General features: G+C 53.0%; 1 protein-coding gene across 2 annotated transcripts in view; it reads right to left on the bottom strand.

Moving 5' to 3' along the window:
* Window positions 1–27,326, bottom strand: part of NEK6 (NIMA related kinase 6) — a 79,424-nt gene extending 52,098 nt beyond the window's left edge. The window contains exon 1 of one of the 2 annotated variants that reach the window (XM_036913977.2): window positions 27,165–27,326. The gene's annotated coding sequence lies outside the window, so the exon portion shown is untranslated. The remainder of the gene's footprint in view (window positions 1–27,164) is intronic. The other variant, XM_036913976.2, reaches the window with a different exon arrangement.
* Between the last annotated feature and the right edge of the window lie 527 nt (window positions 27,327–27,853).

Raw genomic sequence — 27,853 nt, 5'->3', positions numbered from 1 at the left:
TGGAATCACTAAGGGGACACTGTTTCTGACCTTGGAAGTCTTTTTGAGCCTTCCAGCCCCCTGCACACTGCCCTCCCCATTCATAAGCCACAGCACATGGGGACATGGCTTGGAGGCCTCCTGAGGTCCCAGACACATGAACTGTGGAGGTTGGAGGGTCATGCATAGAACAACTCTAAGTGCTGGGTCAGGTCCAGCAGGAGTTGGCAGCTCATGTGCTCCTAAAGCAATCCTGCAAGGCAGATGGTGCAGCCATTTGACAGATGTGGACACTGAGGTTCAGAGAGGTCATGGAATTTGGTGGGGAAGTCCCAGCTGGAGAGAGGCAGAGCCTGGATGGAAATGAAGGCCTGAGTCTTTGCTCACCTGGACACCCTCTGCAGTGTACACACTGGGTTCCTGTCCTCAGGCAAGAAGCAAATGGGGTGGGGGTGGGGGTCCAGATCAAAGCACTTAATGGGACTACAGAATTGCAGAAGACGTCATTGATTCTCACTTGGGGCAATCAAGGGAGCTTCAGGGAGGTGGTGGCACTCGGTTCCCCTGGGACCAGAGGGCCACACAGTAAGGTGGCAGAGAGGTGAGCCCCAAGTTCAAATTCTGCACTGCCTGTCCAGTCACATGAGCTCAGGCCAGTGCTGTGGTGGCCTCTCTGCAGTTCCTCCTCTGTAAGTGGGGGCCCAGGGAGGGCCCACCTCGTGGGGCTGTTAGGAGGACTGAGGACATGCGGGCACAACGGCAGCCCCAGACTATCAGGACCTAGGTATACACAGGAGCTCAATTAATGTGGCTGCAGCGACTATTAAGATCGACATGATCATCATGAAACCCAGCACTCAGCACGACCCCCGCAGCGAACACTTCAGGCACCTCACCCTGCGGGTCAACATTCTCCAGGGCCCCCCAGTCCATGGCCAGCCAGGCACCCACGGCCTCCGGGGGATCCCCGCGGCAGGAGGATGGGAGAGGCCGCTCGGGCTCCTGCCACACGCTCAGAAGCTGGGATGTGATGGCAAAGCGCGTTTTACAGAGTCACCAGGACAAGGAACCTGAGCTGCTCCCCCTCCCCCCACTGTCTCAATAAAATAAATCTTGGCCCGTGGCTGGTGAGAGGCACTATATATTTACATGACGATCGTGCCTCATGATCACAGGGCTCATGGTTCCGGCAGACGGCGTGTGGCATGGATGACAGTAGTCCTAGGAGACTCACTATTTTCCAGCGACTTTTATTGTCCATTATATCCCAGCGTTTACAGGGCTCTGCTCGGGGCCTGGCAGGAATATCGCACACGGTGGGGCTGGCAGGCCTTAATATTCCAGGCGCCGTGATGCGGATCTTCCTTGGGGCCTCATCCATCCTGCCCAAGTCTTTGTGTGATACGGAGACCCCAGGGAGCTCCAGGGGCTCTTGGGAGCACTGGCATGGGGTTAGAAGCACGATAACCCCACTTGAGCCATTTGCTTGGTTTGTCTGCTGCCCCAGGCCGGGGACCACTGTTAACTCTTCTGCCTTACTTGGGTGTGCAAAGGGGAGGGGTGCAAAGGTGCTGGCTCAGGAGGGCTGCTGCTCAATTCTCAAGGATTTTGTGAGACAGTTATCACATTGGTTGCATGAAATCAGACACAGGTAGGAATAGTTATACCGTGGAAACAGGCAAATACCACTAACCAGGGCTTTCGATAAATCCCTCCCCCACCTTCTCCCAGGGAATTGCTGCTTGAACAATGGCTTTCCCTAAGGAAGGGGCAATCCAGTGGGCCAGCATGACCTGGGAGGATACATGGATTTAAGAGTCAGGTATGAATCCTGACTTCCTCAACCTGACTTCCTCAAGGTAAGTTATGTCACTTTGGAGGCCTCGGCTTTCTTATCTGTAAAATGGGGACATACCTAAACTCAGGGTGGGGGCTGTTCTGGGGATTATAGCATCTATGGAAAGTTCCCTGGGGGATACCTGGTATGCAGCTATTATATTATCTATTATCTATTATCTATTTGTTATTTATTCATTCACCACTCACTGAGAACCTCCTTCGTACCAGACATTGCAGAGTGAGAGGGATACAGAAATGCCACGGGGCTGACAAATATCAAATTCTTCACATCTGGAGAAGTTCTTGAATGTCTGCAGAGGGAGTTGAACCCACACTATCTTATGAAGCCTCATGGCAAAACTGAGAGGTGGGCAGAGCAGAAATGATGCCCATTTTTGAAATGAGGAAATGGGGGCTCAGGGGTGAGCATGAATTTCCAGTTGCCCTGATATTAGGTGGGGCTCAGCCTGGGGTCTGTTATCTCCTGCTCCAGGCCCATCTTGGCACCCATCTCTGAATTCATAGGCCCAGTGGGGCTGGCCCCCCTGATGGTGCCAGGCTTACCTGAAAGTGAGCCCACACTTACAGGACCAGGGACCAGAGGTAAGGGGACTCCTAGCCTAGGGTCCTGGGTTCTAGTCTTGGCTCCATGATACTCCAGGTCTTCCCTCTGGGCCCTAGGCTCCCCATCAAAAGGCCAAAAGGGCTTCACCCAGGATGCTGGTGCTCCTGAGGGGCCAGGGTCTGTCTCTAGGCTTCCTGGCTTGGCCAAGTGTCCCTCTGGCCCCCACAGCCAGGGAGGACTCAGCATATCAACACCTGCCGTGCTCCAGCTGGATCCCAGGTGAACCAGGGCCTCTTAGGCAGGAAGGAAGAGGGGAATGAGATGGGGCCGGACTCCAATCCACCTACACTGGGCTTGCCATCTCACCCTGCCATGGAGGGTTCTTCCACCCATTCCACAGATGAGGTGAGGGAAGCTCAAAGAGGTGTGGTGTCAGCAGCCAGGGAGCTGGGATGCACACTCCAGGCTGGCAGCTTCCAGAACTCAAGACTGGATGCTCAGCAGGTATCAGGAAACCACCAAGCCACTGTGTTCTAACGCCCTGGGGGCCTGCAGATGGGACACTCGCAGCCACCCAGAGAGGTGAGAAGCATTCTGCTGGAACAGGAGAGCCAGAGAAGTGCAGGCAACTCTGATGACTCAAATAACCTTTGAAACTAGGAGGTGGGCGGAAGCGGGCAGCATTTCTGGCAGGTTTCACCTCACTTCCTAGAAGGATGCGTCACCAGCTTTGTTTAGTCAGCGTTCACTTGACCGTCAACACAGACCTGCATTCGCGGTGGCACCTCTTGGCTCGCTTGTCCCTGGATCAATCACAGGCTGGCAGGTGGGGACCATCCACCTGTCAAGGGGGGGAACCTTCTCATTTCACAGATGGGGAAACCGAAGCCCAGAAAGGGCGGGGGAGGGGACGTTGTTGGTTCAGGGACTTAAGTCTTCAAACTCCTTTGCCAAAAGGTTAATTTTTCTATTTTGGAAGCTAGGAAATGCAAGACCCTCTAGAGCTTTAAAAGTGAAAAAAAAAAGGAGGAAAGAAAAAGAACTAGCAGCTGAATAGAACTGCAACAAGGCCCCCAGCCAGCCCAAAGAGGTTTCCGAAATTCTGTGCAGTCTGAATTCTTGTGGGCTGAAGGGTCACGCGATTTCCTCTGCAAAAGGCAGAGTTGAAAAAAAGTCTGACTGAGGGGGAAAGGGGAGGAGGGAAATGTCCACGAGACTAGGAATCATGAGTTTCAGCCTGGCTGCTCCAACCACTTGCTGGGTGACCACATGAGCCCCTTGCTCTCTTTGGGCCTCGATTTATCCTTATTCATTTACCGTGCATCTAACTTTGTTCTAATGCACTTAAGTGATGTGAACATACTTAGCCCTCTTAGCACATTATTATCTTTTGATAGAAGGGGAAACTGAGGCAGGAAAAGGTCAGGCATGCTGTCCTAGGAACTGAAGCAGTTGTGGTTCCAGAACCCAAGCTCCCAAGCACTGAGCCATGAGGCCCCACAGCCCACAGCAGACTGACCTCCAGGGTCCTTCCTGCTCTCAGGAGCTTTGCATCCGTGGCTTGGATGCCAACAGCCGATTTCTGGGGACGCTGAACTATCCCCCTCAATCTGAGCTGCCGCTCTGAGCTGCTGTCTTTTCCATGACTTCTGATTTCTTCAGTTTGCTCAGCAGCCTTTATAACCACAGCCCGGGAGACCCTTGGGAAGCCTCAGGTCACCGCAGCCATCAATCCACCTCTTTTGAGTCTTGCTGGGAGCCGTGTGTCCGAGCAGGAATGGATGGTCCCACTCTGATGTCCATTTTGGAGTTTTATACTCAGGTCAGCCTCAGGGACTACAGGAGGGGGACTGCCATTCAGGCGTCCAAGAAAGGGGAAAAAACATCTATTCATAAACAGATAGAGCCTGCTCTGCGGAAATATTGCTACCGACGTGACAAGCAGCCCAGCTGTGCAAGATATTCCCAAAACCTGACCTGAGTGGTCACCGAGCTCACAAAATATGTCTGGATGCTCAACCATGAAATTCTGGAGGGAATAAGGTTCTGACCCAAAACCTGTCTTCCAAAACAAAATTCTTCAGACAACAGACATTTTTTTGGCTTAAAAAAACAGACTGCTGATCTCTGTTTCACTCTGATCTCTAGAGTGAGGAATACTCAAGCTAAGGGGAGCAGCCACCATATCATGCTCCCAGTCCCCCGCCATGCACTGCACCACGTATTTGGCTGTACCTACTTATTCCCATGGAAGGCGCATTACGATCTCCATTTTGCAGATGAGGAACTGGAGCCTCAGAGAGGTACAAATTCGTATAGCTGCAGGATGGCAGAGGTGGAGGCTTCAAACCTGGTGCCAGCCTGGAGCGTAGAAAGCTGGGGATGAACCCCACCAGAGCCTGCTGTATGCAGACACACAGGTGCAGAGTTCAGTGGGGTGAGTGCACACCAAGTCTCGTCCTGGATGCACACACTCATCCCTCCACAAACCCAGAAATGTCTGAGCACAGAGCCTTTGCCAAAATAGATAAGGGTTCCCCTGGGGGAACAGAAGAGCCTAGACCCCTTCTTCCTGACCCACAGGCTGCTCTTTATCCACAAAACAGGCAAAGCCAGCGCTGGGGACGCCTGGGGCCCTGTCATTACAGGGAGGGGCCACTCTCCTGGCCAGAGGAAAATGGCCAGGGATGGTGGCTTGGGCAGAGCACTGAGAGGCTCTCCGCTCTAAGCGGTCCTGGCTGATGCCGCCGAGGACTAATGCTGATGGTCTGTGTTTCAAAAAGCTAAAGTGAACTGATTCATGCCCTTTGGTGTCTGTATTAAAGGGTATAAATCAGTATGATGCAGAGCATGGCCTGGTGTCAGAGAGCCCTGGGCCAGGCCACCTCCCCCGAGTCTCTGAGTCTATTCAGTGGGGCTGATGCGACCTGGCCGAGGCTGTGACGACGGCTCTCGCTCCCTGGTCTCGGGTCTTTGTGTGCATCTGCCTCTTCCATGGGAATGTCGGCAGGCTCCCTCTGGGTTAGTTTGCCCTGGTCCTGTGACAGCAGGTGGCCTCAGTGGTTCTGCCTGGGAACCCTGTTTTAACCCAACTCAAATGACTGCAGATACTCCAAAATACTAACGCTTGGTGACACCCTGTGCAGACAGGCATTCTCCCCACCTCACACGTCCCTGTTCTGTGTCCTTGTTTTTGAACAGTGTCCTTACAGAACATGTCCACCTGGAACCTAGGAATGTGGCCTTACTTGGAAACAGGATCTTTGCAGATAAAATCAAGCTGAGGTCCCACAGGATTAGGGCGGCCCTAATCCAATCACCGGTGTCTTTCTAAGAAGAGGGAAACTTGGACGCAGAGATACAGGGAGAAGGCAGAGATGGAGAGATGTATCTGCAAGCCAAGGGACTCCAGGGATTGCTGGCCACCCCCAGAAGCTAAGCGAGAGGCATGGAACAGCCCTCCGAAGGAACCTACCCAGCTGACACCGTGGTTTTGGACTTGTGGGCCCTAGGCCTGTGACAGAGTAAATTTCTGTTTCAAGCACCCCAGTTTGTGGTAATTTGTAATGGCGGCCCTGGGAAATGAACACGCTCCCACCCCAGCCCCGGAGCACGGCTGGCACTCAGGGGTGGCCGCAGCCTCCTGGGCACTCCAAGCACTGCAGACTTCTGGAAGACTCCAGGCTCAACTTCTGGTTCCGGGCCGCAGAGGAAGTAAACCGGCAGTTCCCAAGTCTGGGGATTTCAGAGGCCTGTAAAGCTTCCCCCAGATTCTGAAGGGGGACATAGGGTTGCCAGCTTTTACCGGCACTTAAAATAAAATGTCCTTCTATTATCACCATGCTGCATAAAAGGACAACTGACACAAGACAGTAGCTGATGTCAGGCCTGTACTTCAGTTTTCTCATCTCACCACGGATCAGTGAGCATCTCACACGGCCTTGGCCTGGCCTGGGTCTGGCATCTGGGAACCAGTAAACCCACGTCACTGGGCCCTGCTTTACAATCCTGGCCTAGGAGAGGTGGGGTTGGCCTCCTCCAGGCTCCTGTGAGTACAGAAGGGAGGTTTTCTCCCTCTCAAAATTTAGACCAATGTATTTCAGTGAACCTGTGGGCAATGCCAGTTAATCCCCCTGAGGGCTGCGTGATCTCCACCCTGACAGGGGAGGCATTCCTGGCCAGTCAAGAAGTGGGGGGTCAACAGGAAGAGAAAATACAAAGGAAAAGCAGGAGACGGAGAGAGAAGCAACGGCCCTTCTGGTGAAAAGAAAACCGAACTGTGAAATTACTCAATGTGCAGACATCGGGGGCCGGGTGACTCCAGCCCTCCTCAAAGACACCTCATAAACCCGCGCCCAGCCTCGCAGGGAGAGGCCAGATGCCTGGCGCTCCGGGAGGAGCTTTCGAAACAGCTGGCCCTGGCAGCTTGACGACCAGTGGAAGCCGGTCACCCTGTGCTTCGGGAACGTGTCACCCACACCTGCCCCGTGGTGACCAATGAGGTACAGAGGGGGAGCTCTCCTGGGGACAGAAGTCTGTGTGAGCATGAAGGATTTCTTTTCCAGCAGTTCAAGAGTGCTAATCCCATCCCAGATGCGTGGGACGCTGGGGACCCTTTTGTCTGGGTCCTAGGGCTAAAGGCTGTGCCCAGGGGGCCTTGCTGGGACAGTCGTATGCCAGGCAGCCAATAGCAGACGATAAGGTCTGACACCGTTGCCTGCCAGTCCATCTCTCCCTCCCTCCCATTCTGCACGCCCAGGCCAGGGGCAGGGTGGGCCCCAGTTCTCAGGAAGCCAGGAAACACACACTTTTCTGGGCTAAATGCCCAGATTCCTTGTGCAGTCACAGGACATGCTTTTTCTGAGCCGATCCAAAGCCACAAGCATGGACTGGAAGCTTCTTTGGGCCCTGTGGACCTGGGGACAGTGGCACACCTGGAATTCCAGGCTGAGGGCTGGTCGGCGAGAGAGGCCCCAGTGGGTACCCGACAGGCAGGGGGCTCAATCCTGCCCTGCAGTGTGACCAAGGGACCAGATCTGTGCTTTGCAGGCCTGTTTCCTTCTCCAGAAAATGGGGTCCATTCATTCCATCATCATTCAATCATTCATCAAGCATTTCTTGAGAGGCTCAGCTGGAGCCAAGCACCGTCTGGGGCACAGGGCAGAGAAGGCCCTGCCCCCCTCCCCGAGAGGTATTGAGATGTGGATACAGACATGGCAGCAAATAAACACCATCTTTTGGGATAGCAGTTAAGTACCATGAGGGAAATGCAGCTGAGGAAGGGGCCAGGCAGTACGAATAAGGGGGACCTGGCTTCCCAGGGTCACAGAACAATTAAATCAGACTGCACAGCAAACTGCACAGGAGCAGCTCTCAGCAGCTGAGTGGGGTCCCCCATCCTCCCACTGCCCGGGTGGAGCAACTACAACCAGAAAAAGAAGGGCTGGAGTGGGAATCAATGCAATCAATCAATTAATCAAGGGAGAACTGAATTTAATTCCAGTGACAATACAAGTTGCTCCCTAGGTTGCACATTAGAATGGGCTCTTGCAGATAAATGAGACCACCTGGAAATCTGGGGAAATAAATGTATTCCTAGGCAGACAACTTGCCCGGCCTCAGCTGATGCATTTCCATTAACTCTGGCTTCTCTCAGCCACGAGAATCAAAACAGCTTCTCTGACGGGGAAGAAAAAAAAATGATACATAGAAATCCAGATTTAGGGAAAGTAACACATCCCTGGCACTTTTCTCCCCTCCCAAAGCAGGCGCTGCGAGCCTTACATATTTTATCATTCATTCTCACGTTGTCCCCAGCAAGTTGGTAAGCGTCGGCCTTGTTTTTCACAAGAAAGCTGTGGAGAGAGGCTGAGGGTGCGGAGGTGAGGGGCCTCCCGCCTGACACCCGGCAGGAAAGGGCTGGGTGGGGGGGAGGGCGAGAGAGCCAGACTCTTCTTGGTGGAACTGTGGCCTCTGGCAGTTGGAATGAGAAGCTCTGGGAGTCCACCTGGCCTCCTCGCCAGCCTCCCAGTCTTAACACCACCCTTGTCAAATATGCCACCAGAAACACCTCCCTTCCCTTCCCAACCTTTAAGGCCTGCAGATAAAGTCATCACCCAGAGCTTAGCATCCAAGACCTCCTTACCTGTCTGACTCCAAACCCTGGTGACACCTGTCATCGATCACCTTGGCTCGACAAGGCCTCCTACAGCTTCCTGTAACCTGCTGCTTCACACCTCCAGGACCCTGCGCGCGCAGCTGCTCCCCCCTACCGTGCCCTCTCCACCCGGCTAGCTATCTCCTGCTGATTCTCTGAGGTATTGGTTCAGGTGCTTCCAGGGAAGACAGATCTGGCTTTGAACCCCTGCTGTGTGACCCTGGGTAGGTCACTTTGCCTCTCTGAGCCTTGGGTTCACATATAAAATGGAGCTGTTTAAAGGTGTGGACTAGCTGATGATTGCACATGTAAGCCCCTGATGGACGCTCTGATGAAAAAGTAGTCATAGCAGTAAGAGAGGAGGAGTTGGTTTAAAAAAGCTGGTAATTCCACGTGCATAAGAACATTTGTTATGAGGGGAGAACTGGCATTTGTGGGTGGATGAGGGGCCGGGCATGGGGCAAGGAGCCTCCACCCCAGGCTAGGTAGAGGTCTAGGCTGAGGACTTTTCCCTCTGGACACACACAAAGGCCCCCTGCTCACACTGAGCCACTGGGAGCCAAGAGCCCTTCAGGACGACACAGGACTTGCCATGGCTTTGGCCCTCGTTTTCTGCCTCACTCCTAAGTTGACCCCATGACTTCTGTGGGCCTTGGCCTGCCCCCACCCACCCCACAGCCCAAGTCCAGGTATTGAAGGCTAACCAAGGAGGGTCAAAGGGCAGAGAGCTCATTGCCCCTCCCTTACTATGAGGAGCCCGAAGCTGGTCCCAGCCTCCCCCACCCCCAGTGGTCTGAGAGCCTGAACCAACTTAAGCCAGAGCCAAACAGTCTCTGTAACCCGCAGGCCCAATTTCTTTGCTCCCTGACACCAGGGTCTCCAGGTAAGAGGCTAGACTGACAACATCATCCCCTCCTGATCTCTGTGCCAGGCTGCCCACCTCTCCCCATTCCCCCAGGCCTGTCCCCATACCCCTCATCCATCCTGACAGCGGCAGTGTGTCCCCCACCCCCACCTCTACTCAGGCCACACCTGCTGCTGGGGGCTTCTCTTCTGCTCAGAACCTTTCCAAATGCCCATGAACCACAGGATCCAGCCCTGCATCATCATATGATCAAAGGATCATCACACAAAGGATCAAACCCTTCTTTAAAGAATCACTCTTAGCAGACCCACAGGGCATGGGAGTCACACGATTTCTGCCCAGGGCAGGATCCACCTGTCCAGCTGACCATTTGCCCCTACCTGAGGCCAGGGCTTCAGGCCTGGTGCCTGAGCCTCAGCTGCCCCGTTGGAAACAAGGCCTGAAGAGCAGACCGGAATGGGAGTGTGTGTGCATCACTCCTGGCCCTCATTACTGTCAACCAAAGCCTTTGCTGGGCCAGGCCCTGTTTTGGGCATTAGGACCACAGAGCAAAGTGGGCCCGTGCCAGGCTGGAGGGGCTGGCCCATTAGTGGGCCCTAAGGATAGGGGGCCATGCCAAGGTAGGGAGGTGCAGGGGGCTGCGGAGCTCAGAGCAGAGGCTCCCTAAGCAGTGGCCTGAGGTAGGAGCAGATACTTTCACCCCCAGAGGTGGTGATGTTTGAGGAGCAAGAAGAAAGGCATTAAAGGAGAAGAGAGCCAGGAGCTCAGCACAGCAGAGGGACAGGGCCTGGCAGGTGCTGGCATCAGGCAGGGAGTGGACGCTTCTGAATGCCAGTCCTTTCAGCTATGGGCTCAGGACTCCATGACCATCACCTCCTCAGTCACCCCTCGCCACAGTCTCATGAGGTAAGAAGGACCTGCATTTCAAAGAAAGGAAACTGCAGCTCAGAAAGGTTATTTACTCAGAGACAGCCAGCAAATTAGTGACATGGAGGGGAGGGCCCTGGTTTAAATATGTGGTACCTAAATCTCATTCCTGTAAGTTAAGAAATATGTTTTTAGAAACATTAACTATAAGAGAATCCCAATTGACAGCTCTTTCAGGGACTGCAGAGATGTCATCAATCCCTCCTTCTGGTATTTGTGGAATTCCCACTGCATGCCAGGCACATGGGTCACCCTCCCCGAGTTTACAGTGGGGTGAGTCACACAACTAACTAACGATGAGAACGGGGCATGATGGGTGCCCCTGGGGTCAGAGCTCCGTTAAGAGTTGTATTAACTTATGTCTGGTCCCTCTCACATCTCTCCTCATTTCTGTGCGCACGGCAGACATTGCTAATCAACCCCAGAGCCTTCTCAACAATACCCCTGAGGCAGTCACTACCCTCTGTCAGAGCTGGCACCTGAGATGACAGGCATTGCCGTATCTGCTCCCAGTGCGCATGAGGGATGGCAGGCAGAGTGAGTGGAGGAAGTCCCTCCCCGTTTCTCCCTTCTTCTCAGGGTCTCAGACACTTCGAACCAGATAGCCAGACTGCTCAGCATAGCCCTCAGCCAGCGTGACTGCATAACAGCCAAGACTCATAGATACTGGCTCATATACGTGGAGTTGGGGTGAGGCAGGGGCAGGCTGGTGACAGGCATCTAGACGTCAGGTCCTCGTTCTATTTCCTGCACCTTCGAGGAGGGGCACGGCTGTTCTCCCAGGCAACAGGAAAATGGACGAACCCCAGAGCTCCACCTATGAGCTATGTGACCTGAACCAAGTTTCTGGACTCTCTGGGTTCAGCTGTTTCATCTGAAAGTGGGGCCCACCCCCCAGGACGTGCCCAAAGTGGTATCCCAGTGCTGGGCACACGTGGACACCCCATAAATGCTGGGTCAGTCAAGGTGTTCACAAACATCAGGAATGGGGCCATCACATGCCCTGGCGCCTTTCCTCTGAGAGATGTCACGGCCCTCCTCGTCCGCCCAGGCTCTGAAGGCCCAGAGAACCATTCACGGGTGAATTTGGTTTTTCTCTCTCTTTCTTTCCTTTCCATTCTAAGCAAAACTGTGCGGCAGCTGTTCCTGCCTCTGTCTCCAAGGCAGTTCCAAAGGGCCCATCTTGTCCTGCTGAAGTGATGGCAGTAATTCCATTAATGGGAAAGAAGACGGATGGTAGGGGTGCCCAAGTGCGCGAGGAGAGCCGCATCGGGCCACCCGGGGGGACGGGAAGTGCTGCCGGAACACACCCTCCTTTGGGGCCTTATTAGGTCTTGAAAGAGCTGCCGCACTCGCTAAAACCTGCTTTTGCCAGCAGAAGCCTCATTTTACAAATACACAACAACAACAAAAAACCTGTAAATGGGAAAAAAAAACCCTGAAGATTACACTCCCCTGCCGCAGCGAGGCTGTGAGCTGCACTGAGAGCTCAGGTCTTTAGCCTTGTCGACTCCAGGTTTAAATAAATGGGCCCGGACGCCCGCTCACCACTTTGTGAGCACAGAACACGGCTGTTTCTTTGCCGTTTAAGGATTGTTTGCCAATGGTGAGATGCGACAGCTTTGGAAACATTTTCTTTCAAATGGCCTGTCTGTCCCAGATGCCATAAAACCCTACCGCCCTCTCGTCCACCTCTGGAGGACCGCCCTGACATGTGCCCCTCCCCAGTCCTCACACTGTCCCTGCTCTGGTCTCCTGCCCTAAGAATCGGTGGCCTCTCAAAAGCAGTTTCACTGTGGAGTGTTGTCCATTTCCACAAATATGCAGAGGGCTCATTCCCCTCTCCAAATCAGGATCAAGCAGCTGAACTGTTCTCTGGGCTTCAGTTTGTCCAAATGCAAAAGGAGGGAAGAGGCTGAAGACTGGCCAGAGATAGTGGCTGACGACAGGCAGAGCAAGTGGATGTGGAGTCAGGCTGCCTGGGGCTGTGTGATGTTGGTGAGACGTGGAACCTCTCTGGGCCTCAGCCTCCTCATCCCTAACATGGGGCTAACATGGGGCCAGCTCCCAGCCCCGGAGCAAGGAGTAAATGCAATCCCAGCTCACAAGGGACATGGTCATTGCTCTAGCCACTTGGAGCACCACTGGTCTTTCTATTCCTCCCAGCCACACCCTCCTGCAGAACCCAGCACCACCCTAACACGTAGTAGGTGTGCTGATGGAGCATCTGCTGCTTTCAGCAGAACCTGTAGCTTTCTGGGTACCTGGAAAAACAAAAACAGCCATTCACACCAGAGCAGTGTGTGTGCTCCAGGAGCTCAAGGCTTGGGTTCAAATCCTGCCTCAGTCACAGTCCTACTGGGTGCCCTTGGGCAAAGGACTCAGCCTCGCTCAGCTTCTGCTTCCTCGTCTGTAAAATGGGATGAACAGAACCTGCCACACGGGGTCACTGTGAGGAATCCGGACAATTACACGTGGCGGGGGCCTGCCTGGGTTGGCCCTGGTGACCAGCGGCCCTGAGAACCAGCAGCTGAGACTCCTGGGAGAGTGAGAAAAACTCCCACATTGCAACTGGGAAACCACTTTCTCAAAGACACTTGAGCAAAGCAAGCCTGACGAGGCCATCCCAGGCCTCCCGGGAGAGCTGGGACCCCGAACAACAGGCAGTGTGTTAAATCCCCAGCGACCGCCCCTGGGGGAAGAGGGAGCCGCGGGAGGAGCACTCCACTAGGCAGCCGGGGGCGCCCGCGCCGCGCCCTGACCCAGCCCCCCGTTCATGTGCTTCCAACACGCAGACCAGTAACGCCGAACATACGTTACTCATTTCTGGTTTATGATCGCTCTCCCCGGCCAGAATGCCAGCTCCGTTCTGCGTCTTTTGTTCATTATGCATCTTAGAACAGTGCCTGGCTCTGTTGGACCGAGGAAGGACCAAACAAATCAAGAAAGGGATGAACTGCTTGGGGAGGGTGGCTCCGGGCTGAGTGATTCCAACATGTCCCAATGTGGAGAGGTGCCCCTGAGTGTTACAGGTGCCACCAAGCTGCAGTCCTCACCCCACACAGGGTCAGTTATTATCAATACAACGATGGCCACCAAATGCTGAATGCCCTTTATGCACCTGCCTACCTCACTGGATCATGAAAACTCCATTAGAGGCAGGAACTGAGATCATCCCTTGCTTTGCAAGTGAGGAAACTGAGGCTCCTGGTGGGAAGCAACAAGCCAAGGAGACACGGTGGGCAGAAAGGAGAGCTGTGCCTCACACCCAGGTCTGTCCAACCCCACCAGCCGCTCCCCCATCTTTGGATCTAAGAGTGGCCACAGGGCTGCTAGATCTTGGAGAAAATCTGGAGCTGAGGCCTCCCGACATGCTCCCTGCCAAGAAGTAGGTTGTTCAGAGGCAGGAGCTGCCAGGCAACAGTGATGAGGACCGGCTGCCATCCCGTCCCCACGCACATGCAGGAGACAGTGGAGGCAGAATGCTCAGCCAGCCGGTGGCCCCAGCCATCCAGCCACTGCCTGCCTGGGATGGAGCGCTGGCTTTGGAAGTCAGGAGGGCCTGGGTTTAAGCCTCAGTTTTCAAACTGTGTGGCTTATGGCTTTGGACTGGTGGCTTCATTCTCTGAACATCAGTTATCCTCAGCTGAAAAATGGAAGTTGTTGTGAGGATTACCTAAGGCCACACAGATGAAGCACTTGGCCAGATCGCTGGTGCACAGTAGGTACTAAATAATTAATGTTAATTAATTTTCTTGAGCCTCCCTCATTTGTATTTTCAAGAGTGGCCAGATATCCACATCCTAAGGCCGCCAGGACCCCCCGTTTCAGGCTTGGAACAGCGAGGGTAGCTCGTGGGATCCAAGCCCCCACCCTGTCTGCCTAGGGCACCACCTGCTTGGCATTCTTTCTGGGCGAGCAGGTCAGCAACCTCATCATTTGGCTTCTGACCCTTGTCACTTAAGGACAGGAAGTCGGAGGGGATGGGTCTGGCAATGCAGGAACTTCTGATGACGACGTGAAGGATCAGATCCAGGAGGGGTTCCGAGGAGGCCAACGTCCACAGCACGTCCCTGACACAAGAGGCCCGGGATGAGAAGGGCCAGCTGGCCACTGACGGCAGTCACATCCCAGGCCAGTAGTCTGCAGACAGTACCTCACAGTGAAACTTCTCCTTCAAGTAAGATTTTTTAAAGGTCCCCCTACAGGGCCCAACCCCATGTAGAGACCATACATGGGCCTTGCTCTCTTTGAACTGTGTGTGAGTGGGAGGAGGCTAGAGCCCTCCCATCAGTGCTGGCTTCATGTGTGGGTGACCAGAGCAGTTGCATCTGGCCCTGTCCTCAAAAGGAAGCCTGGGCTTGGGGTTTCATGCTCTGTGTTCACGGCCTGGAAGGTCTCTGAACTTGTGTTTTTGAAGTGAAGTCCAAGGGAACAATGGTGCATGTGCCGGTGGCTTGGAGCCTCAGCTCACAAGTGGTCCTGCCTTCCCCGGGATGGGTTCTCGGCTGCCTGCCCCCGCCCTCACCCCCACCCCTGGACCTCGGTGGCCCTACATCCTTGGCAGGAGCCTGGGTGCAGGTGTGGGGAGGGCTGGGGTCATGTGCACCTGCACACAAAGCCACGGGGTGGGGCCCCAGGCACCTGTGAGGGTCTGCAGCTGCCCTATGGATGACCCTGGGCCCAAGAGAGAGTGACATTAAATAGCTAAGAAAAAAACATCATGACAGGTGGAGGGAGAAAGCTCTTTTCCTGCTTTTTGAATGAGACCTGCATTTTTGTTTTGTACTGAGCCCCACAAATTATGTAGCCTGCCCTGTCTTCCATTTATATGACCTTCTGACACCCTCTCTCCTGGCCTGGAGGCCCTCGGAGACATCCCAAGGCCCCATCAGAACCAGAAGACACTTCTGAGTCTAAAAAGGTCACTGTCTAGAAGCATCTCAGAACTCAGCCCTTGCCCCCACCTCTGCCTTCCGGTCTTGTTCTTTGAATCCCTATGCTCGATCATTTATTGCTGTCCCGGCCTGGTGTCCAGAGCTGGGGATGTGCCGATGAACCAGGAGACAAAACGGTGACCCAGCAGGCTGTACAGTCAGGTGGGAAGAGCGCTGGTCCAGCACCGCATCAGGGGGAGCTGGTACGTTCAGGCTGCCACCTCTCCCCTGACCCTGGAAGGCAGGATCATCAAGTCAGCTCTGGGAGGCTGGCAGGAGCCCCGCTTGTATGGAGGGGACACCCTGGCCTCAAGGGGCTACTGGAGACCGATGGGGCTATGGTGTCCAAGCTCCCCAGGCCCCATAGTGCAGGCAAGCTCACACGGTAAGGATAAGGCCCAGGCAAAGGCTAGGTGCAGGGCACTCATGTGGGGACAGTCCCTTAATGACGACAAAACCAATGGCGAGAAGAAAGGCAGAGGGGCGGAAGGCCCAGTTCCCTGAGCCCCTGCCACATGCCAGGTGCGGGGCTATGGTGGCTCTGCAGGCGCACAATCACCCCTGGTCAGGCACTGGTTCCTCGCGGTTTCTGTTTCCAGACATTTTACAGACACTGCCTCCTTTCTGTGATTTACAGAGTCAGGTTAGCACCAAGCAAGGCACGGACCAGGCAGCAGCAGGGGCTTTTCTGATATGACTTGTCACCTGCATTGCAGAACGCACAGCTGACGAGCCACAGTCGGGCCGACCTGGGTTTGACCCTGGGCCTCCTCCAGCTGGGGGATCTGTCTGACTCGCCCTGGGACTCAGTTTCCCTTGGGTTAGTAAGAGTCTGATCCTTTTGGAGTTGCTGTGATGATTGAATGAAATGATATCAGCAAGACATCCACACACGTCATCCATTGCTATGTCATAAAACCCCAAACTGTCCAATCAGAAACCTGAGCATTGCATGGCGCGTCCCAGGACCTCGAGGCGCTGCTCCCTGCTTCCCAGCATCTGCCACGACTCTGCTCCCAGACTGCTCTCTCCCCCCATTGTCATGGCGCATCAGTCCATAAATATTTAAACAACATGTCATCAGATTATTATAACATATGATCTATAGCGCTGATGTGCCGCAGTTCTGCGCATTTGGGCTTCGTTTTCAGAATATCAAGACATAAAATATTTATGTATTTAGCCAACCACGAGATCTCACATTCTGTCTCAAAATGCTGGGTGGTGGCAAGATGCTGAACTGAGATGCGACATGTGAAGGGGATGCCTTGTTCTCACGTTGGTTCCTGGGGCATCTGGATTGTTTCTGGTTCATGCTGGGGAGGTGATCATGTGGTCGGGTTTGTCACAGCAAGCAGAGGGCCAGGATCAAGGAACCCCCCAAAACAGCGAGAGAGGTCTAGCCACTAAATTCTGTGTCATTTGCATCTCTGCATCTTCATGGGCCTGCCCATAGTAGGTGCTCAGTAAAAACCCACTGGGAAATAGTCACCTGTAGCCCAAAGCCCCACCCCATGGGCTGGCAACCAGTGGGAATTCAGTAATACTCGCTCTCCTGTTTCATTCTCTCTCCAGTGCCCAGCACCAGGCCAGGCATGGAGTGGGACCCAGCAAATGTTGCTGGATGAACGGCAATTGAAGGAATAAATGCGTGACCAGATAAATCACTTAATTAGCTGATAAATTAATGAGGGATAATGACTCCCTGTCTGCTGGTCTGAATTACATTGTGTGAGACCCTCCTCCTGAGAAATAAAGGCCCTCCAGTAACCCGTGGTGAGTAGGCAAAGCAGTTTTTCTGGGTAATTAAATATCTCCATTGCTAACATTAGCATATCACAGTGACCATATGTCCAGAGGTTTCAGCACTGCGCAATTTCTAAGATGCTGCCCCTTAAGCCATGTGAGCACCCAGGAACTTCTTATACACCAGCAACCAAACAGCACCTCCAAACTGCTCTCCTGTCCCCAAATGTCACCAAAATGCTTTTACACGCCACTAATCTTTCGAGAGTTTGGAAAATGTGGCCATCCGCAGCCTAACTTACAATGATCGAGGTCTGAAGATCTGGGATGTCATAAAAGCCTGTGCAAACAAAAGTTGTTAGCTTGGAGTGAAAGTACTTTCTTTGCATGATTCCCAAGTGCTGTGCTGTCACCATCAAGAACAGGCAGCCCCCACCCTTGTCTCCAGCCTCTGCACACACAAAAATCCAGTTCTTGTTTCCACTGGGTCAGCGGAAGAGGCTGGCATTTAAAACAAACACAAAAGGCCACTAAAATTCCTGGGGGAGACGAACAAAGGAAATGCACATACTGAGTCAGGCACGCCAAGTCCACGCTTGAGATTCTGGTGTAACTGAATCCGGCTGCACTCAGCAGGACCAGCCAAACGCATGGGTGGGCTCCCTCTCCCCAGGGCCCTGTCTGTCTGCCATGTGGTGCTCAGCGGTCCCACCATCTGGGTACCCACCCTGGTGGCCTACCAAGCCATGCCAGCTAAGGAATTGTTTCCTCTTTCAACCTAGGATTCCCCATTTTAGGCTGGTGGAACCTGGGGTCCTACTCCTTTGCTGCATGGCAATATCTGTACCCAGAGGTGGCCTAGGAAGGTTAACCTTCTTCCTTTCCCTAAGCAACCCCCAAAAGATATGCCCTCTAAAAATAATTAGTGCTCTTGATAGAAAATATTGCTTTAGGACATGGTACCAACCTGCTCCAACCCAAAGCCACTCCTATACTGACATCAGAAGCTGCCTCTGCAGAAAAAGGTCCAAGGAAGGAGACCCAGTAACTCGGGGAAGTAAAGCCCTTCTGGGTGTAGGTTCCTCCTACTTGAGATAATTTGACCCTTTTTCTAAGAAACCTTCTCTACACCAGGGAGGCCAGTCAGGCACAACTCAGCCCTTCACTGCTCACTGGAGGGGCAAAGTTTGCAAACAGACTCAGTAACTCCATATAGACATTCTCTAAGATCCTGCCCTTTTCCTGCTTAAAGCTTTCCATTCGCCCAATCAATATTAATTGAGCACCTACTATGTACCAGGCACAGACCATGCCCAACCCTCAAGAACCTGTCATCTGGTCTGGGAGGCAGATAACAAGCATATGACATCAGGGACAGGTAAGGGTCCCAAAGAAAAATAAAGCCAGGCTAGGAAATGGAGGATGAAGGGGCTGGGGGCTCTCATTGACAGGGTGGGGATGGGGGAGTCTCTCTGAAGAGGTGACTTTTGCAGTGTCCTGAATGAAGGGTAGGAGCAAGTCACAGGCATACTGGAAGGAAAGGATTCAGGAAGGGGGACAGCAAGTGCAAAAGGCCCTGAGATGGGAGTGTGCTTGGCGTGTCTGAGGAAAGGGCAGGTTGCATGGCTGGAGCAGAGTGAGCCAGGGCGAGACAGCTGAGCAGCGAGGCTGCAGAGGCAGCAGGGGCCCCGCTGCTCTTCCAATAAAGACCACAGTGCGCCGGGACCCCCGGGGCCCTCGGAGGCTTCTCGCCCACCCCGGGCTCTGTGGTGCATGCTACTCCCTCCAGCTGCCCAGGAGGCCTGCTCCCGGGCGCTGAGCCTGGCCACCCTCTCAGAGCCTACTAGCCCTACCCTCTGACTCTTCAGAGCCGACCCCCCATGCTGCAGAGTGCCTCAGCGCTCACGCTCATGGCAGTGAGGCACCATACAGCCTGGACTCTCTGTATCTGTTTCTTTGTCCATAAAATGGGCATAATGTATGTCACAGAATAGAATTACTCAGAGGTTGAATTGAGTTAATCCCTGGAAAGGGTTAGAATAGAATATAACATATGGTAAGTGACTGGTACAAAGGATCTATTGAAGAATTGGTAGGGAGCTGGCAGCTGAGGAATTGGCAGGAAGTTCCCAGCTTTGCACTGTTTGGGGTCTGCCCACAGCCCGAGACCCCAGTCCTGCTCCCACCCACCCACTCACCCTGTGGTCTCCAGGCCTCCCAAAACCCTGTCTGGCAAACCTCACATCTCCTTCAAGGCCAGTTCAGGTACCCCTCCCTCCTAGAAGCCCTCCTACTTCCTCAGAGAATAAGTCCCAGAAGATGCCCACTGCAAACTGTTCATAAGCAGCTACAAGAGGGTTCTGTGACACAACTTCTATCCCCACCAGGTGGCGAGGGGCCAAGGGGCAGGGCCGTAGACGGTCTCTGTGACAGCTCTCAGCATAATGCCCAACCCGGAACACAGGGACGTATTTCTTGAATGGATGAGTGAATGGGTGGCCACATACCAGCCAGCACACCTGGTTGCAAAGTAAGAGTGAACTCAACCCACACAACAGTGGGGGGTCCATTTCTGCACTGAACTTTGTGCCCACAGCCCAGGCCCGCATACCATGGCCGAGCCTCACCCTGCAAGCTGGGGAGCAATCTGATTTCCCACTGCACGGGAGACCTTAGGCTGGTCACAGTCTCTCTCTGGGCCTCAGTCTCCCCATCTGTAAAATGAAAGGCTCTCATCCTTTTATTTTTAAGCATCAGGCCCTTTTCTTTTCTTTTTCTTTTTTCTTTTGGTATCATTAATCTACAATTACATGAGGAACATTATGTTTACTAGACTCCCCCCATCACCAAGTCCCCCCCACATACCCCATTACAGTCACTGTCCATCAGTGTAGTAAGATGCTGTAGAATCACTACTTGTCTTCTCTGGGTTGTACAGCCCTCCCCGTGCTCCCTCCACTACATTATTTCTACTAATAGTAATTCCCCCCTTTTTAATTTTCCCTTGTCCCTCCCTTCCCACCCATCCTCCCCAGTCCCTTTCCCTTTGGTAACTGTTAGTCCATTCTTGGGTTCTGTGATTCTGCTGCTGTTTTGTTCCTTCAGTTTTTGCTTCATTGTTATACTCCACATATGGGTGAAATCATTTGGTACTTGTCTTTCTCTGCCTGGCTTATTTCACTGAGCATAATACCCTCTAGCTCCATCCATGTTGTTGCAAATGGTAGGATTTGTTTTCTTCTTATGGCTGAATAATATTCCATTGTGTATATGTACCACATCTTCTTTATCCATTCATCTACTGATGGACACTTAGGTTGCTTCCATTTCTTGGCTGTTGTAAACAGTGCTGCGATAAACATAAGGGTGCATGTATGTTTTTCAAACTGGGCTGCTGCATTCTTAGAGTAAATCCCTAGGAGTGGAATTCCTGGGTCAAGTGGTATTTCTATTTTGAGCTTTTTGAGGAACCTCCATACTGCTCAGGCCCTTTTCTTACAAAATTTTTTTCTGTGCAAGATAAAATAAACCATTGTAAGGTGAACAATTCAGTGGCATTCAGTACATTCACAATGTCCAGCAAACACCACCTCTACCAAGTTCTGAAACATTTTGATACCCCCTAAAGGAACCCCATGCCCACTAAGCACTTGCTCCCCATTTCCCTTCCCCTGGCCCCTGGTAACCACCAATCTGCTTCCTGTCTCTGGATTCACAGATTATGGATAATTCCTATAAGAACCTTTTCTTAAAATGACTCGTTGGCAAATCTTCCTGAAGGAAAACAGGTTAACAGGAGAAGCATAGTGGTGGAAAACAGGAGACGGTCAGCCCATTCCCCAAAACCCGGAGCTCCTGTGCCACAAGACTCAAGGGCCTTAAGCCTGGCTTTACTGGCCCATTTCTCAGAGGAGGGAGTTAAGGCACTGGCTTCCAAGACCTCTGGAGCCTGCTGATGCTCTCCCCTCACCCCATGCACACACGGGGTCTGGGCTGTGAAGAGCTGGGCCAGTGTCCGCAGACCCCGCCTCAGGATCTCTCCTCTCCCTGAGGGAAAAGCAGCCAGCCTGAGGGACCCCAAATGGCTCAGGAGGGGACCAAACACACAGCAACTCCCTCAGGCCTCTGTGCAGAACCCCCAGGAAGACTGTCCGGTGAGGGCCGCCCGCTCACTTTTAACGGAGAGCCCCCTGCCCCCGGGCCCAGGTCTGTGACAGCCGCTTCTGTCCACACAGACCTCTGACGGAGCTGACGCTGTGTAAATAATTAACAAAACATCTGCCTTGCTTCATAACACACCGTGGCTGACACAGCTCTTGGGGCCTCCCGAGACCCTGAGGATACACTGAGAACGTGTAAGGCTCTCTTTCCTAGCCTTGTTGGGCGGTGAGTGGAGAGGAGGGCAAAATACTGATTTCTAAACGTTTCCACCCTGACATTTAAAACCTGCCTCTTCCAAAGCTGTCAAGGTCTCCTCCCTGGCTACTTTGAGGGTGACAATCATAGAAAAGTGCTTCAGTGGCTCCTGGAGCAGGCCCTCAGTGATTAGAGGTGCTCCTTGAATGGCACGGGTTTGAGCTGTGCCGGCCCACTTACACATGGATGGGATTTTTTCTCAATAAATATACTGGAAAATTTTTTGGTGATCAGCAACAATTTGAAAAAACATCATCTCTTCTCTGGCCTACCTTATTGCAAGAATACAGTATATAATACATATGTATGGGTTAATCAACTATTTATGCAATTGGTAAGGCTCCTGGTCAATGGTAGGCTACTAGTAGTCAGCCTTCTGGGGAGTCAGAAGTTATATGTGGATTTTCAACTGCTCAGTGGAAAGGGGGTCAGGGCCCCTAAACACCAACCCTCCTGCCACCACGCTGTTCAAAGGTCAACTATACTTTCTACATCTCTCATAAAATCTCAGGGAGTAAGCATCAAACACCTCCAAGGAGCTCCCCACAAGCTGAGCATTTCATTGTGTTCCTCCCTCAAATTTCATGAGGTCATACATTGTCCCCATTTTCCAGAGAGGAAACTGAGGCTCTGGGAGGTGACTGACTGCTCATTACATGGCAGGTCTGGGTCTCCCACCTCGCTCCATGTGGTGCTGAAGCTCAACTTCATAATGTGACTGTGGGTAAGTGCCTTCCCCTCTTTGGGCCTCAGTTTCCCTTCTGTAAAATGGGTGTGTGGGTCTTCTTTGGATTGTGAGCCTACTGGATTCTGATCAGAGCTGAAGACCGTTTGTAAAGTAACTCTGCCCTTTGCAGGTCTCTTCCCAACAACCCTGTTTCAAAGGCTTTGGGGACAGCTCCAAAGGAGAGACAAGGCGGAACGGGCTCATGAGCAAATTCCGACCACATGCTCACCTGCAATGAGAACGGGCTTGAGGGACTAAATCTAGGAGCCTCAAGTACCACTTGGAGCTCGGGAAGTTCTCCTTAAAGGGGCTCTCCGTTCCCTGGGGTCAAGCACCGCCCCTCCCCCAGCCCAATTTTGAAGTGTGAGGCTGAAACAACTCAGGGAAAACGCAGGCACTGCAGGCTCTCAATGGCAGCTTCCCTCCCCCTTCCCCTGTTGGAATTCCTTCACACTCTATGGAATTCCTACATAAAGCCCCTTTTTCTTTTCTATGAGGTCACCATCACGCAGATGTCTAAGAAAAAGAAAGAAAGGCTCCATGCGGATCAAGGCCGTTGGAACTGAATGCATTTCAGATCCCAGTTACGCCCCTTTCAATTCCATTGGCCCCTTATTCGCCCCCCAAGACAGAGCCTAGCTACAGTGGCTAGTGGGGTTTTTGGTGCAATGATCCCGCCAGTAGATGCCAAGAAGGCCTGGCTAGAAGAAAGGGCCTTTGCCACCAGACCACCGGAGAAGTTGTCTGTGGAAAAACCCAGAATTGGGAGACGACGGCAGAGGCTGTGCATGTAGGTCTGTTTCCACACAAAGCAAGTCCTGTTAGAGGGACAGATGTCAAAATACTAGATCACAGTCCATATTCAAGTTCCCAAACTGAATGTCACAGGAAATTACAGTACCAGCTAATTTGCCCCAATGTCAGCTCCTTTCTGAAAGTTCAGTCTGAGAAGGCTGCTGGTTTAATTCAGATTTGGCCAAAGGAAGGGACTGTGTGTATGTCCAGCTCAGGCTGGAATGGGTGAAGCTCTGGCCTGACTTTTTTCTTTTTAAAATAAAACATGTACCAAAAGCCCTCTTGTTAGTATCCGAGTCAGAAATGAGGATGGTCAAATACCAAAAGGCTAGAGGGGCTTTGGCCAAGCCTGGTCATCTGCCACCGGCTCATTTCAGAGCAATTTCACAGACAGTCAGAGGGTGCCTGGACCACCTCAAAGGACTGCTCCCCCACTGTAAGAGCTCCCTGCTCCCCAGAGCTCCCCACTCTGGCTACCATCCGAGGTGATGGCCAAGGAAAGGTCTGTGGCATGTGCACGCTTCCTAAAATGATGTCAGCAAAAAAAAAAATATATATATATATATATATATATATATAAATGTAGAAACAAGGACTATTTTTACCTTCCCAAATCGCAGGCCAGACGGGAGAGAAATCCATCAATGCCAGAAATGTGGCTGCGCTTCGCACAAGATCTATTATTTCACACCTTAAATTAACGCATCTCAAAGCAATTTGCAAATGTTCATCAGTTTGCAGAACATACTTAGAAGGGAGAGAAATACCTTTTCCTTTCAATACCAAAGGACACTTTGCAGGGGCGCCACGCACCCCAAGCCACTCAGGTCCTCAGACACAACACGCCCTTCCAGTACGCCACAGAATAAACTGTGATATAAATGGATATGAACGAGGAAGAGAGAGGGCCTGGGACTGAAATGGCAAGCTCAGAAAGCCTAGGTAGAAATGATCCTGTTGTCAGATATTCAGAATCGAGAGACAGGCCAGTGGAGGGAACCCTCCATCATCAGGGTTCAGAGCGTTGGGCTCTTCCTGGGCACAGTGTCCCAGCATGCCTCCTCCCCACGCAGGCCTGGAGGTGCCAACCTGTGTTTGCTCTTAGATGACTCATCCGGGTCCTCCACTCTCCACCCTCTGCCTCCCTTGCTTGGTCTGACCCAAGAAGAGGAAGGGAATATTCTTCTCTTTTTGACAATTGTTTTGACACTTCCCTTCTGAAACCAGTCTTTGGCACTTGGAGAAGCAAGAAAAATGTGAACTGTAGGCCTTTCCATCTCACAGCTTTGGCCCTGGGTGTTGGTCATTTGCCCCTCAGACAGAATCCAGCCACAGTGGCTAGTGGGGTTTTGGGTGCAACGATCCTGCCAGTATATGCCAAGAAGACCTCGCTGGAACCCACAAGGGTGGACAAGGGGGGAGGGCAGAGCGTTCAGGAAGACCTCTCTTGGAAGGGAGGGGCCCAGGCCCCCAGGAACCTGGTGTATCTTAATCCACTCTCTTTTGGGCACAGGAGAGGAGAAAGCAGGACTGAGGGGTCCATACGGCTGAAGGTTACAAACTTCAACTCTGGAGTCAGAAATGTGGGTCTGGATCCTGACTTTGCTGTTTGCAGGTTTATGACCTTCCCCACATTACTTAACAATCCCAAGTCTTCATCTTCCTCTCTGTAAGGTCAAGATTAACAGTCCTGGACCTTAGCACTGGGCCAGACACAGGGTACACGGTGACTGTTACTTTCCAGGTTCAGCAGGAAGACTGCGGGCTCTGCTCAGACAAACCTGGGCTCAACAGCCTATTAGCTCATGGTCTTCAGCACATTATTTAATCTCATCTGTAAAATGGGCAGCCTGACAGTTCCCATCTCAGTGCTAGTGAGTGGGTGGAGTGAAAGTAGGCACTTGCATTTTTGAGTACCATGCCTGGCACATGGTATGCCCTCAATAAATGGTGGCTATTAGTTGTAGAGCTGTTTTCCCAAAATATTGCATGTCATTTCATCTCTCTGAGCCTTCCTTTTATCATCTGTAAAATGGTGATAACACCCGGCCTCACAGTGAAAATTAAATGAGTAGATGTGTGTGAAAGCACTCAGAACCCAGTCTATGTCCCTTAGTTTGGCAGATGTCATGGCCCTGGGGCCATGGAAAGAAGACAGGCCTGAAGTCAGGCAGGTGACAGGATTCTGCCTCTACCTCCTCTCAGCAGTGTCAGCACAGGGACTTGACCTCTCTGAGCCTCAGTTTCCTTGTGCATAAAACCAAAAGCTGGGTGCACAGTGGACGCTTCCTGAACAGGACTTGCCTTCCCCTTTCCTGCTTGTTCCCTGCTCACAGCCACTGGGAACACCACCCGGCAAAGCCAGGAGCTCCGTTTCTTAAAATCTGCATTGCTCTAAGCCCAGACCAACCCGGGCTGCTGCTTAAGTTTGAGACTTTATTTTGTGGAGATAGAAACTACGTTTTAGTCATTTCCGAAGCAGACAGGACAGCAGAGGCTGACAAACCACAGGGACCATTTTAAATCCTGGGCCTTTTCTTCTGGGAAGTTAGGCAAGAACCTTCCCAAATGTTTGCCCGTGGGGCTCTCTGCCAGGGAGTGACTCATCCAAGCTCCCCACAGGCATTTTATTTGGAGGTGGGGGATCGAGGGAGGGCCTGCCCTCGATGGGGGGAGGGAAGGCAGCAATTCCAGCAAACCCAGAAGGTGTTTTTTTCATTTTTTTTTAGGACAAAAAAGAAAAGGAATGTGGGTCTTTTTTGTTTCCTTCCAGGTTTTGTTTGCTAAAAGAAGACGTCCAAAGTTCACTGGGTAAGTTGCTGCGTTGGGAACAGGCTCTTCCAGCCGGCTCTGCATCCCTTTCAATGAAATTCTTCTTCCATTAACACCACAGGTTTTAAATGTGCCTCTAAGCTTTGCCTGCGCACAACATTTCCCCCTCAGAATTTTGAAAATTCACGGGAACCAGGGAGTGACAATGTTTCTAGAGTTTGCCTTACAGCAATTAAGACTTTGGACAAAGGAGATTTTCAACATTTATAAAGCACAAAAACCTGTCAGTCAAAACTGCAAAGGAACAGGCCTTTGAAGACAGTGTCCCAAACATGCTGTGCTCAATTTGTTACTCACCCTTGAGGCCCAGTCTCGACAAATAAATCAGATGAATAACTGTCTCCTCAACAGAGACACCCGGATACACAGACAAGTGTCCAGGACCCCTGGTCAGCCCCCTCGGGAAATGGTTAAAATGTGCCAGAGCCAGAGAGGGGCAAGAACAAAGCCAGGGAACCGAGAAGGGTGTTGAGGAAGAACTGAACACAAGTCCTCTAGTGCCAGGCCGAGGAGCTCTGCCAGGCCCACCTCAGCCCCAGCTCAGCCTGTGCCTCCTGGAGCCCCACGGAAGGGCCTCCCATGGTCCTGCTAAGGCCTGGCTCCTGGGCTTCCCCCTCTGCCAGGTCCAGCCTAGCTCTGTGGGTCTGACCTCTGACATATTGTTCACCAAACAAGGCCTGGCACCTTCTGGGGTGCCCACACCAGGACTGCTCTCTGGCATTGGGGCCGGAGGTGGGCACATCATATAATATGCCTGGTGGGTAGGAGGGCTCTCAGCCTCCGAATAAACATTTACACACTTCAGGACACAAATTACACACTCGCATCCACATATGCACACTTTTGCCCTCACAGGCTCATAAATGCGCACACAAATCATTATGTGTTCACACACGTGTGTGCACACACATACTTCCTGAACCCCTACAACTCTTTGACAAAAATGGATCCACAAGAAGCGCTTGCCACACGCACTGGCACATAGTAAACACTCAATAAATGGATAAATGGAACCCATGCCCATTCCCCACACACCCCTGCTCATTCACAACGAACCACGCAACCCAGACGCCCCACTGTGCACACGCAACTCCGCCACAAGCTCCAACACACTTATGCGAACACACCCCGAGGTACAGATGGACACACGCCGCCCACGCACGCTCGGACGCACAGCCGCGGACACAACTCAGACCTGCGCGTTCACACGCGCACGGACCTCACGCACACACACCGCCACTTTCCCCCGCGGACCCCGGGAGCGCGCGCGGGCACGCGCCCCCGCGGCCGGGAGTGGGTGACGGCCCGGGGCCCGGCCCCCGCCCCTTCCCCGGCCCGCGCCGGCCCGAACCAGCCTGGCCCAGGCCCTGGCCACTCACCGGCGCGGGGCGAGCTCGGCTGCCGGCGGGAAGAGAAGTGCGCGGAGCGGCGACCGGCCGGCCGGAGCGCTGCGTCCCACACGAGTCGGCGGCGCCACGGCCGCAAGCCGTCCGCTCGGTTCCGCCGCCGCCTGCGCGGGCCCGCGCGCGCTCCCGCCCCTCCCCGCCGCGGGGCCGCGCCGCCCCCTGCGCTCGTGCGCGCTGCCGCCACGCAGGCTCGGGGGCGCCTGGGCCGCGCCCTCTCCACGCTCGGACCCCTCCGCTTGTCGAGCCCAGTGCACGGCGGGTGATCCACTCTGCGGAGGCCTCTGCCCCATTGCAAAGATAAGGAAACTGAGGCCCAAACACACAGGCAGTCAGGCCCAGTAGTTCCCCGCTTCTAGGGCTGTAGACACTTAGGATTAGGGTCTGCAGTCAGCCAACCCGTGGACCTTACGACGTGGATACTCATCACCTAACATGGCTCCCATCACAGCCTTAGTAATACTGAAACGGGGCAATGAGCAAACATTTATAGTGTGCCTGCTGAATGCGGGCGCTGAAGCAGGCTCCAGGGGTATCACAGGGTGGTGAAGGCGCTGCTCCCAGCCCACTAAGTACCAACTTCTTCTTGTCTGGAGCTCCCCACTTCCTGCGGACACCAAGACCAGTCAGAGGCAATGTGCAGAAGTTTCTGGAAGAAGACTCTA

The sequence above is a fragment of the Manis pentadactyla genome, chromosome 3 (assembly GCF_030020395.1).
Source record: "Manis pentadactyla isolate mManPen7 chromosome 3, mManPen7.hap1, whole genome shotgun sequence".
NCBI lineage: Eukaryota > Metazoa > Chordata > Mammalia > Pholidota > Manidae > Manis > Manis pentadactyla.
Note: the sequence above shows the minus strand (reverse complement) of the source record. Positions and strands in the feature narration are given on the sequence as shown.